Genomic DNA, 15,623 nt, shown 5'->3' on the forward strand with positions numbered 1-15,623 from the left:
GCATGAAATCCACCCTCCCAAAGTTCACAGGGCGCACTCACAGAGCTGTGCAGCCATCATCCCGATCTACTCGGAGAACATTTTCGTGTCCCTCCACCCGCCCCCCAAGAAACCCCCTGTTAGTCACTTCTCTCTCGTTGCCCCCAGCAACCCTCCGTCTTTATAGATCTGCGTGTTCTGGACAATTCACATAAATGCAATCCTACAACAAGGGGCCTCGTGTGACTGGCTTCCTTCACTCAGCGTGTTTTCAAGGTTCATCTACGTGTATCTGTGCTTTTTCTTTTTCCTGGCCAAGTAAATATCCCACTGTATGGAGAGCACCATTTTGGTTTGCCCGTTCCTTACTTGGTGGGCGTTTAGGTGGTTTCCACCTTTAGGAATGACGTCGCCACGAACATTCCCGTACAAGTTTTCACATGGATGTATGTTTGCATCGCTCTTGGGTCCAGACCTCGGACTGAAGTGGCTGGTGCGTGTGCGGCATCTTGCAGAAGAGGGCACTCTCGGAGATGGGTAGGTGCCGTCATTTTTGTCTGCTCTGCCAATTTCCTTCCTCCTCCTTCCTTCCTGCGCCCCCTCGCCCCACTCCCCTCACCCCCTCCACTCTCTTCACCATCCCGGGTGCAGGTCAGAACTTTGCCACTTCCCAGATGTGTGGTCTTGAGCAAGTGATTTGCGCTTCGCTAAGCCTCCGTTTTCTCCTCTGTAAAGTGGGAATCGGACGAAAGGAGGCGGTTTGTGGAAAGCGCTTGCTCTGGTGTCTGAAGCCGGTATTGTGAGACTTACTGAGAGAAGTTTCCTACCTTGGTAGACGTGGTTGCAAACGTGTAAAGGGTTCCTGGGCTTGTCTCTGAACAGGACACAGGACGTGCACGTCCTCACCTCTGCCAGCTTTTGCCAAACGAATCTCTGAAGTGACCACCCCGATGCCACTCCCCTCCTTGTCCGCGTCCTTGTCTTTTTTCCTTTTTGCCTTTCGGAGGGTGTGAAAAGGTGTGACTACGGTTTTGATTTGGGTGCCTGCCACTTCCCTGGGACTGTTCAGCACCTGCAGACACCCTGTGAGGCAGGCGCTGATCTCCTCCCCATCCTGCAGATGAAGAAACCAGCTTTGAGAGGTGAAGGGCTGGCCCGCGAGTTTGGAGCTCGGGCCGGCGGTCTGGCTCCGATGCCTGGGCTCCCTGCCTCCGCTTCACTGGGCCTCTTGTGGAGCCCGGCGCTGGCAGATAAACACGAGCGAGACCTCGCGGTGACTAAGACCATTAAGAAATCTAAGAAACATGTGCATCCTTTCATTCGACAAATATTTATTGAGCATTTACTCGGTGCCAGGCTCTGCAAACAAAATAAAGTCCCTGTCGCCAGGGCTGGCGGTCCAGCGGGGGAGGGAGAGAGAATAAATCTGTACCGTCACGTAAGCTCTGCGAAGAAAAACAAAGCAGCGTTAAGGAGCTGGAGAGGGAGAGGGGCGCTGTTTCTGTCGGGAGGTCGAGGAAGTCTCGTCAAGGAGGTAGCATTCGTACAGAAACACGATGAAGTGGGTCGTGAGCCACACGGGCACCGGCCAGGAGAGCTGTTTGGGGGGAGGGGACGGCACCTTCGGGCTTCGAAGGAGAACGCGGTTGGGATGTTGAAGGAGCTCGAGAATCCTCCAGTTGGCCTCCCGAGATCCCCGCCCTCTGCTTATTCATCCAAACATGAATCTAGGTGCTGCCGTGCGCGGACTTTGTGTTTGTAATTAAAGCCCCAAGTCAGTTGACCTTGGGATACAGAGGTAAGATGGGCACATCTGACCCCGTCAGGGGAGCCCCTCGGAGGCAGAAAGTCGGCCCTCTGCGGCTGGAGGCCGGGGGAAATGTCAGAGGGCCTGGAAGCCGAGAGGATTTGATGTGCTGTGGCTGGCTGAGGTACAGGGGACCGTGACATGGTGGCCTCTGGGAGCTGGGAGCTTCCCCGGGGCTGAAAGCCGCCAAGGAGATGGGGGCTGCAGTCCTGCAACCACGAGGAACAGATTCTGCCAATGACAGGAATGAGTTTGGTGGGGCGCCTGGGGGGCTCAGTCGGTTAAGCGTCCGGCTTTTGATTTTGACTCAGGCCATGATCTCACCGTTCACGAGTTTGAGCCCCGTGTCGGGCTCTGTGCTGACAGCTCGGAGCTTCCTTGGGATTCTCTCTCCCACTTTACCCCTTCCCTGCTCGAGCTCACACACTCTCTCTCAAAGTAACTAAATAAACTTTTTTTTTTTTTTTTTTTTTTTAAGGAATGAGCTTGTAAGAGAACCCTCGGCTCCAGGAGAGAGTGCAGCTGCCAACACCTTCCCTGCAGCCTGAGCGAAGGACCAGCCACGCTGTGCCGCACTTCCAAGCCACACAACCGTGAGCTCGTAAAAAGGTGTTGTTTTAAGCTCCTGAATTTGAGTCGTTCGTCACGTGGCACAGAAAACGGATACAGAGGTCGCGTAACTACCACCGGGTGAAGCCCGGGAGGTAACAGGCCAGACCCTGCAGGGCCATCGGCCGCGGGGAGGACTTTGCATTTGTGCTGAGGGACCCAGAAAACCACGCCAAGTGTGTAACTCTCACATCCTCGCCCTCTGTTCCCCCTCGCCCTTCTCTCATTTTCCATCCTGCCCGGTTTTCATTCCATTGCCACCCCCTACCTCCTTATATCTGTCTACCGAGGTGTGTTTGCGGATCGCCCGGGGCACTGTTGATTGTGAGTGACGGGAAATCTCACAAATTACTTAACCCCCAAATCCGGGACTTCAGGAATGGCTAGATCCAGGAGCTCAAGGATTACTTTAAGAAGTCTGCGTCTTTCCCTCCCTCTGCGTTGCTGTCTTCTGCCTCGCCTTCATTCTCTGGCAGGCCCTCCCCACGTGGTGGCTGAGATGACCACCAGCAGTTGGGAGTCGCAGCCTGTCACCTTAACAATCCAGTCAGAGACCCCACCTTTCCACATGGCTCCCCTAAGAGTCCTGGGATGACCCGGAAAGGCGCAGCTTGGGTCACATGACCGATGCAGAACCAATCACAAAGGGCGGGGGAAGGGGACCTGCAGAGGAGAGGCCTCAGCCCCATACCTGTTCCTGGAAAGGGAGGGGGGGTGTTGCGGGGTGGGGAGCAAGGGGCCTGCAGGGCTACCTTGAAAGCCCCCGGACTGAGAAAGGGGAGGGAGGGATGGTCCTTTGGGGCCTTTCGGGGGGGGGGGGTCACTGGGGTGCTGTGGATAGCGAAGCGGGGGGAGACGCTGGTGGGGCAGAGCCAGCACCCGGCGCCCACTGGCGCCCAGCTCCGCCCACGTCTCTGGGCGCCGCGGGGGCCCGGGTGCCGTGGGCGATACGGCTTCTGCAGGGAGACTCCAGCCCACCCCGTGTTCGCTCCCGCTCCGGTCGTGGGGCCCTCGCTTCCCCCCTCGTTATCTCTGCATCCTATTAGATCCTGGCACAGGCAGCGGGCGGAGGTGGAAACGCCACACCAGCCTGCCTTTGCCCCGGTTGTTTACTGGGGAAATAAATAGAGAAAGAAACGCGGCAGAACAGATGCTTGGACCGACGCAGAGGCCCTGGGAGGCTCGTGCGGCGGAGTCGTCTTCGTAAACAGACGCCGAGAGGAGCAGCCCGGAAAGTCTGTCCAAGCTCCAAACAAACGAGGACCCGGAGCCAAGCGTGAGGCCAGCCGGAAGGTCCCAGCCAGGGAGGGAGAGCCCCGGGGTGGGGGCGGTCCAACAGGACGCCCAGCCCTTTGCTGCGCGTGGGGGCGGGGAGGGGGGGAGGGGCGCCAACGTCGCTGCTTTTTAAACGCAGTGTTGGAAACAGGGCTGGGAGGACAGGTGTGCTGGTTGGCTCGGAGACCTTCCCCTCCCCAGACACCGGCATGCACTGTGCTTGGAGGACGTGGTGGGTGCCCCTCCCCCTGCCCCCCAACCCCATTCTGCTGCTGCAGCGACACCAGCCTCCAGGGCCTCCTTGGCTGTTCCGGAAATACACCAGTTCGCTCCTGCCTCAGGGCCCTTGCACCTGCTGCTCCCCCCCACCCCCACCCCCAGCAACACTCTTCCCACACACTGTCCTGTGCCTTGCTCCCTCACTTCCTTTAAGCTTCTGCCCTCTTAAGTCATAGGACTTTGGATGAGGCTTAGTTATGCGGCAATTAGCAACCCCAGACCCTCCAAGTCTGCGCACGGTGAAGGGTCACCTCTCACACACACTACACATCCCGTGTCATGGCCTGGGGGGCGCTGTTGGTCACTCAGAGCCCCAGGCTGACCCAGGCGCCTCTATTTGTATTTTCATGGTCACCGGAGCTGTGGGAAGTCACGCAGCGGCTCTGCAGTTCCTCCCAGAACTGGCACCTGTCACGTGTCTTTGGCCAAAGCAAGTCACAAGGGTCCGGAAGACATTTGGGGAACAGCTCCGTGTTACCCTGTTCCTGAGACACCCTGTGTCTGTGCCCCCCCCCCCCGCCGTGCCCTGGTTCTCTGCTGCGCCCCTCCCTACGTGAGGTTGGCTACAGCTGGTTGCTTATTATTTCCTTCTCCCCCTAAAATCTAGGCCCCCGGAGGGCGGGCTCTGTCTGCTTCTGTTCGCTACTATACTGCAGCACTTAGAACACTGCCTGGTATACAGTAGGCACTCAAATAACATTTAGTCGCGTCGATCATAGTAGGATGGAGAGTTAATGTCTAAGGATGCTTACTGGGGGTGGGCACCATGCTGAGTGCTGTTCGTGGATTGACTCCTTCATCCCTATCTCGGGCCTAGGGGGAGGCAGGGCTGCCGTGACCCCCGTTTTCCACACATGGACACTGAGGCTCAGAGGGGTCAAGACACTTGCCCGAGGCCACACAGCAAGTTAGTGGGCAGAGCCAGCCTCCTGACCTCTGAGAGGTCCTGCTGGGCCCAACTCCATGTGATGGGGTCGGAGAGTCACCGCACCAGCTGGATGTCCTGTGTGTGCGGGGGCCGGGGCCGCGGGAGCACGTGCAGAAGGCAGGGTCACGGTGGCAGTGGCTTCGTCTTTATCGCTCGCCGGGTACTGTGCTTAGTGGGGCACATCCCATTTCATGCTTACGAATCCCCCCTCCGCTCCTTCCTGGCCCCTCTCACCTGTGTGAGACTGACTAGGAGCCTCCGTTTGCCCATCTGTAGAGTGGTGGGGGGGGTGACCATCGTAGCTGCCTGACGGGGTTGTGAGGCTAAAATGCACTGACAGCGTGAAGTGTTCAATACACGGGAGGAATCCCGGTTTCTAAGACCTCTTAGTGGCACCGAGCGTCTGTCCTAAAACATTCGGCGTCTGCAGGAGTCAGCACGTTCATCGCCTCGCTGTTTGCAAAAGCAAGAACGTTGCAAACGCTCAAATATTCTCCGGTACTTGGTGGACTCGACCAGCGTTTTGCAGACACACAGCGGAAACCCGGGAGGCCGATGGTGGGAACGGGTACCAGCCGGGTACGCTTCGGGGGGAAAGCCGCGTGTGTCCCATAATCCCACTTCAGTAGATTATACTTTTGCCTTCTGTATTATACATTTTTGAAATGTTTAAACAATTTATTTTATTTCTTTTTTTCACAGAGAGAGAGAGAGAGAGAGAGAGAGAGTGAGCTGGGGGGTGGGGGAACAGAGGGAAGGAGAGGAAGAGAATCCCAAGCAGGCTCCCCACTCAGCACAGAGCGCGACGCGGGGCTCAGTCTCGCGACCCCGGGAATCATGACCTGAGCCGAAATCAAGAGTCGGACGCTCAACAGACTGAACCTCCCAGCCGCCCCTGTTTGGGTTTTTTGTTTTGTTTTTTTTTAAGGTAGGGATTATTTTGTAGTGAGGGCAAACGGGAAAGTGTTGTGAGCCTCACATCATGCAAGTCAGTGAGGACCTGGGTATTGAAACTACCTTGAAAACTACCTCTCTTTATTAGGGCGGGAAGCCTTTCCCGAAAGCGGACGGTATGCAGGCCCCTGAGTCTCATCTGCCAGGATGGGGCATAAGCCAGACCAGAGTCTGAGTTTGTGCTCATGTTGACCTACATTCTCATCACAACTCAAAGACGATGATATTAATATTCACAGTGAAAGCAGTAGTAATAATAACGACAGTTAACGTTTACCGAGTGCTCACCCTGTGCCAGGACCTGTTCTCAACCCTTTAGATGCATCATCTCATTTAATGCTTCAACAGCCTATGAGGTAGGTAGGTAGCCACGCCCATCTTACAGATAGAGAAACTGAGGCCCAGAGAGATTGATAATTTGCCCGAGGTCACACAGCTAATAAGCGGCAGAAGTTGGTGAGGACGCAGGCATTCCAGCCACAGAGCCTTTGCGAGGAGCCCCCAGACCTGGAGTGAACCGTGTCTGCATCTGGGAGGCTGGGCTACTCTGAGGGAGGTTTTCTTGTTTCTGCTCCCATCTGCCGCATCTTGAATGGATCTTTTATTTACTTATCCATTTGTTTTCATGTTTATTTATTTATTTTTGAGAAAGAGAGGACAGGGGAGGGGCAGAGAGAGAAGGAAAGGCGGAATCCCAAGCAGGTTCTGCACCGTCCGCGCAGAGCCCGACGCGGGGCTCGAACCCACGAACCGTGAGATCGTGACCTGAGCCGTACTTAAGAGTCGGATGCCCAACCGACTGGGCAACCCAGGCTCCCCTTGAATGAATCTGTTAAACGAGATGCCACATCCACCCTTTATCCGACGCAGCAGCAACGGAAGCCGTTGGTCACCGGAAGGCTCGTGGTTGTGGGGCCATCACCTGCGAGGTTGTCCACCCACATGTGATGACTGCTCTCCTCGGCCTGCGCCCTGCTGCTCTCTTTCCAGAATCTACCTTGTCTGGACCACATGCTAATGAGCTAACTGAGAAGGTCTGACTTACTGGCAGCGTTTCTTGATGAAACCCACTTGCTCCATAGAAGAGCTGGCACGGGCAAAGAGACCTGAGTGACAGGACCGTGTGTGGATGCCAAGCGGCGTTGGGACCATTTAGTTCAAGGGGTCGTCCGGGTGCCGGCACCACCTCCACACGTGCGACTAGCGACCGCGCCAAAGCGTGTGGGTATGGTTTTCGAGGTCGTCGGGAGACGCGGCGTGGGAGGCAGGGACGAGGGGCCGACTCCCCTCGGGCCACGGGGACGGCCGCACCCCACGCGGACGAAGCGCCAGTGGGCTCAGCACCGGCCCGCGAGCGAGGGGAGCCTGGCGATGCCCTTACGAGGGGACCACGGTCAGACCTCCAAGACCCACTTGTGCTGCTTCTGTTCGGCAGCGAATCAAGAGTTGCCCAAAACAGCAGGAACGAAGACTTTAAGAACCCACCCCTCCCCCCTCCCCCAGCTCCCTGAAGGAAGTTGTCACATCTGTGTGTGACGCCTGGAGCTGCAGCAGCATCTTGTGACCGCGAGGGGACAGCCCCATCTGCGGTCGATGGGGGAGAGCAAAAAGAGCCCGGACCCTTGGAGAGTTCCCAGGGACGCTGGTCCCAGGTGGGACCGCCTCCCAGCGGCCGTCACATTCGGCGAGAAAAAGCCACTCTCTCATTGTTCGATCCACTTCTACTTATGTATTCTTTTAATGTTTATTTTTGAGAGAGAGAGAGAGAGAGAGCAAGAGAGAGAGCGCGTGATTGGGGAAGAGGCTGAGAGAGAGGGAGACAGAGCATCCCAAGCAGGTTTCTCGCTGTCAGCACAGGGCCCGACACGGGGCTCAGTCCCACGAACAGTGAGATCGTGGGCTGAGCCGAAATCAAGAGTCAGACGCTCAACCGACTGAGCCATCCAGGCCCCCTGTTTGATCCACCTTTAATCGACTGCCCCGGGCCCTCTTGTCAGACGTACTCTCGCCTCCGGAACGGTCCCCGTGTCGCAGAGCCACTGCGAGAATTAAGTGAGGCGAGGAGGCTTGTGAAGCTCCGAGCCAGTCCCCCCCCCCCCCCGTCCTGTGGTGTCGGATACGCGTCAGCCCCACGTGGCTGGAACACGAAGCCCTTCCACATCGCCACCGCGATGACACGAGGGTAAGTCAGAGGCCCTCACGGAGCACGGGCCACGTTCAAGGCTCTGGTTCGCACGCGAGGTTGGCACTCCGTCCCCGTCCCCGTCCCCGTCCCCGTACGGGGACATCGGAGGTGCTGGCTGATAATCTTCACCTTACACACCAGGAAGCTGAGGCACAGAGAGGGTGAGGAACCTGCCCCAGGCCCCCAGCAAGAACACACTGTAGCTGGGGCTCGAACCAGGCCTGCGTCCCGAGCTCCAGCGCGAGACCGCCCTGCCCGGCCCCGGCCCCGGTGGAGGCACTCCTGTAGGACCCGCGAGCCCTGCACAGGGACCTCACCCTCCGCTCCTGGACGTCCCCAGCTCAGACAGAGCTTCCACTCCCGTATGTCGCCTCCTCCCTGTGTCTGCTTGGTCCCGAGGCGCTCCCCGGGGAGGCGGGCAGAGCCAAAAAACCCTGGCTCGCCTGCCTTGCTAATAGAACTAGAATGTTCTTGTCGAGATGGGTTTCTTTTGGGGATGGCCAAGCGAGCCACGTACTCAGCTGCTGGAGGCAGAGGACAAACACGATGTGTCATCGGGGACTCGGCCACGGCAGCTGACACTTGTCCCTCGCTCTTCGGGGCCGGCTGTGCGAGGAGGAGACTGTTCTTAGGCCAAATCCAGCATCGCCGAGGGAGTTTTCATAATTGCTGATCACTCCGGGCTTCCCTCCCACGTTCCTGTCACTTCCCTTCTTCCCCCAGGGGACTCGCAGGGTCAGCTTGCGGACCTCAGTCGCTGGGACGTCCCAGCCCCTCACCCTGTGGGGAGGGGGCCCTGGCGGTCTTCTCTGATCCCTTGACATCTCCTGCTTCAGGGAATCCCACAGACTGGGCGCAATCTGAGTCAGAAACCGTTTCTGGTTGCTCTTGAACATGATCCCCGGCTCTCCGTGGGTTTCCTTGGCCGGCGTCAACCTGGACGGCCGGTTCCCTCTGGAGCGCTAGACCCCAACACTAGTAACATCGCCTCCGAGCTCCCCCGGGGCTGCAGCGAAGGGAGAGAAGCCGGGAGGCGGCCGCTGGGTCCCATCAGCCACGGCGCCGCCGCGGCCCGCGGGTGCGGGCGCGGGTGACAGCATCCTGCAGGACGCGGCTCGTGTGCCTTATGACTCAGTGCGGGAGATAATTGCACACAGATCTGTTTTCTTTTTGTTCCTATCTGGTTATCTGCAGCTCCAAGATACCCACCCTTCCCTGCACGATTTGCCGTCAGGCAAATGTCTGTTCTGTTGTGTGCTCCTAAATCCCTGTCTTGATTTTCTCACCGTGTCCGGCCGCTGTGGCTTGTGGTGGGGAGGGGCCCGTCTGCATCTTGGCCCCCTCGGACATCCCATCTTGGGGGTCTAGCTTCTTGCGTGCTAGTCGCAGATGGATGGCGTCGTGGTTGGGGCTGTGCCGATCTTTTGGTGACTCGAGAGTAGGCGGAATACAGGGTGCCAGGTGGGCTGCTGGGGGCTGGGGGTCCCCGTCCTCACGTGGTGCCTTAGGCTGTGAAAGCCAGAGCGAGCAGGTGTGGTCTAAGGGTTCTGCCTCCGGGGTCAGCCCCATCAACCGTCTCTCTCTCTCTCTATCGCCATCGCAAGCCCCCTCGTGTAACTTTCCCTGCTACGAGATGGCATTGAATTTGACCAGAGTGTGACCAAGTCACAAATACATTCCCTTTGGAAATGTCCTCACGGTGCCTCTCCTTCCAGAGGGTCCACGTTTTCAAGCAAACTAGAAGTCATTCCCTCTCCAGCTCCTGTCTTTTCTCCCGTCCTTCGGGCTGTTGGTTCGTTTTTTTCTTCCTACCGCCAGTTGGCATTAGATCCCATCTGATCGTGCATCTGACTTTCGGTTTGCTGCGGTTTCCTCCCACCGCGATGGCAGCATCGGGACAGATGCAAACCTGATGGGTGCTCCGCCCTCTGTGTCGAGAACTGTACCCCGGGCCGTGCAGGAACTCAACTGGTACCTGGGGATCGATTGCATGGAGCCACTCACTAAATACGAATCAGTGACAGTCCCGTGGTGCATGTGGGGCACCGAGGTCAACTGTGACGAGTCGGGGACGGCTGGGTGAGGCGCTGTGCTGTATACATGTTGCACGCCCGTGACCGTGTTGAACGGGGGGGAGCGGGCAGCGGGGCAGTCAGCGAGCAGGGCTCTGCGGTCCCTCCGTCTGGGTTCAATTCTGGCCCCCGTTCTCGGTACATCCCTGCCCTTGGGCAGGTTGCTCAGGCTCCTCTGGGTCAATTTCCTCATCTGTAAATCCCCCCCGTCTGGGGATGATGTTAGTACCTATCTCACCGGGACGTTGTCCAGATTAAATAAGGTAATGCACTTAAAAGGTGCTCCGTGCAGGGTGTGGGCTCAGCAAAGACAGCCGTTACTAATCCTTACAGCAGCCCTACTAAGCGGGCACCACTATGATCCCGAGTTAGCAGACTGGGAAACTAAGCGAGCGCATAAGCAGACAGAGTGAAACAACACCCACCCTGTGCTCAGCGAGTCTGCATTTAATATGGGACAAACGCACACAAAACTCGGCTCTGCATTGCATTGTGCTTAAAAAAAAAAAAAAAAAAGAAAAAAAGAAAAGAAAAAGCCAGATGCAGGCAAGGTGCTTCAGATCCCATTCCTTATGGAAGGACAGGTTCCAAAGCCCATGCTCGGGTCACAGCGCTATATTCCATGGCTTCTGGGATGCCTTGGCATGACTTCAGTATCATTCGAAGAAAATCCCCAGTTACACAAGCACATGGGCCGGGGTGCGGCCTCAGGAACAAGCAGCGTTAAGCATGTGACACAAACGGGCAGCTCGAAGACGGCTCTGCGAGTGGAAGAGGCTCATCACAACCCAGCGGCGTCTGCGGGGACGGTTTAGGCTGAGCGTGCTGTTGCATTTGGTTCACGGGTTGGCTTGGTGATGGGGCCGCCTCGTGGTCTCCAGCCGACGTCTGTTTACTGACGGTGTCCTGTTTCTGCTTTAAGGGCGCTGAACCTGGGCGCCGAGAAGACACCTAGCAGAGTCCCCATGTGCTGCTTATGCCTCGAGCTCAGCCGAAATGCTCCTTGCGAGACCAAAGAGCAGCTCCACGCCCTGAGTAGCAAGCTGAGACCTGTCTCACACTGAGGGCCTGTGAGGGGTAGTCACTACCCGGCCTGGCCTTTGAATCTTGCCGATGGTGGTATTTATATTCTTAAAACGTGGCTGAGCAGACAGCCATTTCCTTGGGGAGTTAAGTCATCAGCTAACAGTGTCTGCAAATGGCCCCACGGAGACTGCCAGGGAGCAGGTTGAAGGTCACCGATGGCTCCGGGCGTCACTGGGCCACACACGGGGAACGGGAAGAAAAGGTTAGCCGTAGTGGTCACGTGCCATGCGTCGTGCACGACTTGTGTATAAGACGACTCATGAACAGGAAGTATTATCCCCATTTTACAGAAAAGCAAACTGAGTCTCAGAGAGGTGAAGTAATCTGCCTAGGTCACACAGCTGGGACGCTGGATGTCTGAAGTCTGGGATATCTGATTCCAGATTCCATACGCTCACCCTCAGTTGACTCACGATTCTCCTTTTTCGGGAAACAGGGAAGAAGACAGCCTCAGGAGAAGAGGGAGGAGACTGTGAGGGAACAGGAGAATCGGAGGAAGAAAGGGGCGCCGGTGTTGGGGAGTGAGGTCGGGTGGCCTTGATGATTTGCACAGGCCTCCCAGAGGAGCCCCAGCCTGCAGCCAGCCACAGAGCTCCAGGAAGAAATCGAGGGGGTGTGGCCACAGAAGCCACTTCAAAAGCAACCCCGCGCGTTCTGCCTCTGGTGTCAGCAGGACACTTAGGTTGCAAGTGACAGAAAAGCTAATCAAGCCAGCTTAACAGAAAAACAGAAAAATAAACACGGGCTCCCTCAACTTAAAAGTGCAGAGTAGATGACTTCAGGAACGGCTGTGTCCAGGTGCTCCAACCAAGCTTCTCTCTGTGTCGTCTGCGTTTTCAGGCAGGCATTCTCCAAGGAGGATGGAAGTCAGCAGCCCCAGGCTTGTGTCCAGTGCTTTTGCAGGGGGGAGGAAGTGGCTCCCTCACAGGAGTTCCAACAGAAAGTCTGGGACGGAGCGGCACTGAGTAGCACTAACGTTGCCTGGGTCACGTGCCCATTCCTGAACCAAGCACTTTGGCCACAAGGGGATGAGACGCTCTGATGGGCTCATCCGTACGCAGAACCAGAGCCAGCCCCGCCAGAGCTGCCTGGACCGGGGAGGGTGCGTCTCCGAGAGAAATTTCCAGAGAAAAGTGTTAAGCATACTGAGGAGCGAAGACGGAAACCTCAGATGTCCTCTACCAAGCTTTCTTTTTCTTTTTCTTTTTCTTTTCAATTTTATTACTTTTTAATTGTTCAACATGTTTTTATTTATTTTTGAGAGAGAGAGACAGAGTGTGAGCAGGGGAGGGGCAGAGAGAGAAGGAGACACAGAATCTGAAGCAGGCTCCAAGCCGTCAGCACAGAGCCCGACGCGGGGCTCGAACTCACAGACCGTGAGGTCATGACCTGAGCCGAAGTCAGACGCTTAACCGACTGAGCCACCCAGGAGCCCCTTGATTTTATTTGTAAGTAATCTCTATACCCAACATGGGGCTCGAAGTCACAACCCCGAGATCCAAGTCGCACGCTCCGCTGACTGAGCCAGCCAGGCTCCCCAAGCTTTTTCTTAGTATAGTGACAGCACTCGTTTATCACCACCCTGCGACACTTGTCACTGTTATCACCTCCCTGGCTACGGTAACTACCCAGACCCCCGACCGCTCGCGTGCTTGAGTCTCTTATAAACCACACGGCAGGGTGCCCTTCCACGGGGCGGCTCCCGTGTTGTCCACCCCACCCCCCTGCACGTACCTTCGGCAATGTTTTCTCTTCTGTTTCTATTTTGTTCTTTTCTCTCTTTTTTAAATTTTACCTTTAAAGAGAGAGCGAGAGAGAGTGCAGGGCAGGGGGGAGGGACAGAGGCAGAAAGAGAGAGAGAGAGAGAATATCCCAAGCAGGCTCCACGATCCACGCAGAGCCCGACCTGAGGCTCGATCCCACGACCCCAGGATCGTGACCTGAGCTGAAATCAAGAGTCAGACACTCAACCGAGTGAGCCACCCAGGCGCCCCCTCCTCTGTTTATAAAGTAATACATGACCGTGTTGGAAAATACAAAGAATCTCACGCTCAGAGGAAGCCATTCATTGTCCATTCCAGAGTTTTTTCCATGTACTGTAGGTACTTTTTCTATAATTATAAGGTCATTTGATGTGTTAAGTTGTGTGCGCCGCTCCTTCCCGTTAGTAGCTTAGCCATTTCTCTGCCTCCTTGAAAGCCCTTTGTAAAGACCATGGTGGCCGAGGCTCTGAGCCTTGCGCCCCACGCCGCGGCCAGCAGGTCTGGGGACAGGGATTAGCGGCCGCACCAGGACCGCGTCGGGCGAGCTGCGGAAAAGCGGTTCCCGGATAGGAGGAGAGCTTCTGCTTCGAGCAGATGGGAGGGTAGCTGTTCGACTGCGTCGGGAAGCCGGAGCCGGGGCGCTGGATTCAGACGAGGCGGACCCTGACCTGTGGGATGACCCCTGTGGGGTCAGCGGGGAGCCTCCTGGGCGTCTGAGCTCCTGCTTCGGGGCGGTGAAAACCACAGGATGGTCTTGATTGAAGGTGCGGTCTCAGTGCAGCCACGCAAAGGGAGCAGAGTCACAAGATTCATTATTTACAGGTGCCAGGACCGGGGTGGGGGGGGGGGGGAGCGCAGTCACGAGCGAGCAGGGTCGCGAGCACCTAGTACTTCTAAGGTGGTTGGGGCGGAGGTCGCGAGCTTCTCGTGAGCGTTACTCCAAGAGGTTGTATTAAAAGGGGACTCGGGAAAAGCAAAGCAGAGACTGATGGCGGAATCCTAAACTCAGACGTATCTAAATGCCCAGACTCGGCGTGAGCAGGGTTGTCGTGCTATAAATGACCAGGGCGGCGTCTCAGAAAAATAAAAGTTGTTTTCCTCATCACGATCGGGCTCCTTCCCTGGTGCCTACCTCCAGCCTTCCTCCCGGCTAGAAGATGCACCGTCAACTTCTCTGGCCGCCTTGACTCCCGTACTCCCGTGAGGCTGTGTCCTTGTGCTGTCCCCCATCACATGTCCTCTTGTGTTTCCTGGCCGGGGCAATTTTATCTCGCTCTCCCGTCTGACTGCAACATCACGTGTGGCTTTGGCCTGCCTTGTCTTAGGCTTGTCTGGACACAGTGGCTGCTTGATGAGCGTCTACCTGGGGCGGGGGGGGGGGGCACTGAGCTCCATGCTGAAGATACTGTGAAGAAAAAACAGACCTGGTCCTGCCCTTGGGAAGTTTACAGTCTAGACTGGTGGACGGACGTCATCAGTCACACCAAATAACGTGAAAAGTGTTCTAGACCTTGAGGGCATGTTTAAGGGGGGAGGGGGGGCCGGCGGCAGGGGGAGTGTTTGAATCAGGGAAGATTTCATGGAGGAGGTGATACCTGAGCTGAGTTCTGAGGGGGTGTTATCTGGTCCAAGAGACAGAGAAGAGAGACCGAGGCAAAAGGAGCATGTGCAAATGCCCTGGGGGAAGCACGGTGACCTCAGAAGGGAGGTGGGGCTGGAGAGCTGGGGTGGGGGATGGGGGAAGGTGGACAGTAGGGGAAGGGGGCCAGAGAGGACCATGGGCAAAGGCATGCCGCGCCTTGGGGGCCCGGTGAGAATTTTGATCCCCGTTCTAAGAGCAATAGTGAGGTAGGGATTGGAATGATCAGAATGACATAGTATCAGTGAAGCATTACAGTGTATCAGTGGAGTATCAGCAGAGGAGGAGGGTGGGCCGTTCCATTATCGTCACTGTCTTCTGGGGCAAACCTGTCTCTTTCGCCACTGACCCAAGTAGCACATCTACCAGCTTTTTGATCCAGGCATCTGAGCGACGTTTCAATGTCAAGAGTGTATCCACTCATTCGCCCGCTCATTCATTCATTCAAAATACCGGCTGAAGGGTCCCTGCAGGGCTCAGTTGGCTAAGGGTCCGGCTCAGGCCATGATCTCGTGGTTCGTGGGTTCGAGCCCCACGTTGGGCTCCGCGCTGACAGTGTGGAGCCTGCTTGGGATTCTCTCTCTGCCCCTCTCCATCCTGTTCGTGCTCTCTCTTCCTCAAAATAAATAAATGAACATAAAAAAAAAAAAAAATACCGGTCGAGGTCCCTTCATGCGTCCAGCACTGGTGAAGTCCCAGCAGGCGTCTCAGGATATAGAAGAGGCTCGAAAAACATTTGTTGGACAACAGAGTGAATCTCTCAAGAGCTTGCCAGCAGTGACGTTCTTGGATGTTGGCGGCTTCGTGTTGTGATGGCTTCAACCCATCACGCGTTGAAATTCCAGCTTTTACATTTTGTAAACACAGTAACTTGTATAAAAAGATGTACAGGTTAATTACAAAGGTGTAAATCCCACCATCTGTGATTTGTGTGATTTGAGATAAATTATTTCAAAGCTCTGGGCTTCAGCTACAGAGGTGCCGGGGGGGGGGGGTGTGGGGCTCAGTCAGTTGAGCGTCCGACTCTTGGTTTCAGCTCAGGTCATG

Source organism: Lynx rufus, unplaced genomic scaffold (assembly GCF_022079265.1).
Source record: "Lynx rufus isolate CCGP_SWC_20201006 ecotype Redwood Valley unplaced genomic scaffold, mLynRuf1.p SCAF_8, whole genome shotgun sequence".
NCBI classification, from domain to species: Eukaryota; Metazoa; Chordata; class Mammalia; order Carnivora; family Felidae; genus Lynx; species Lynx rufus.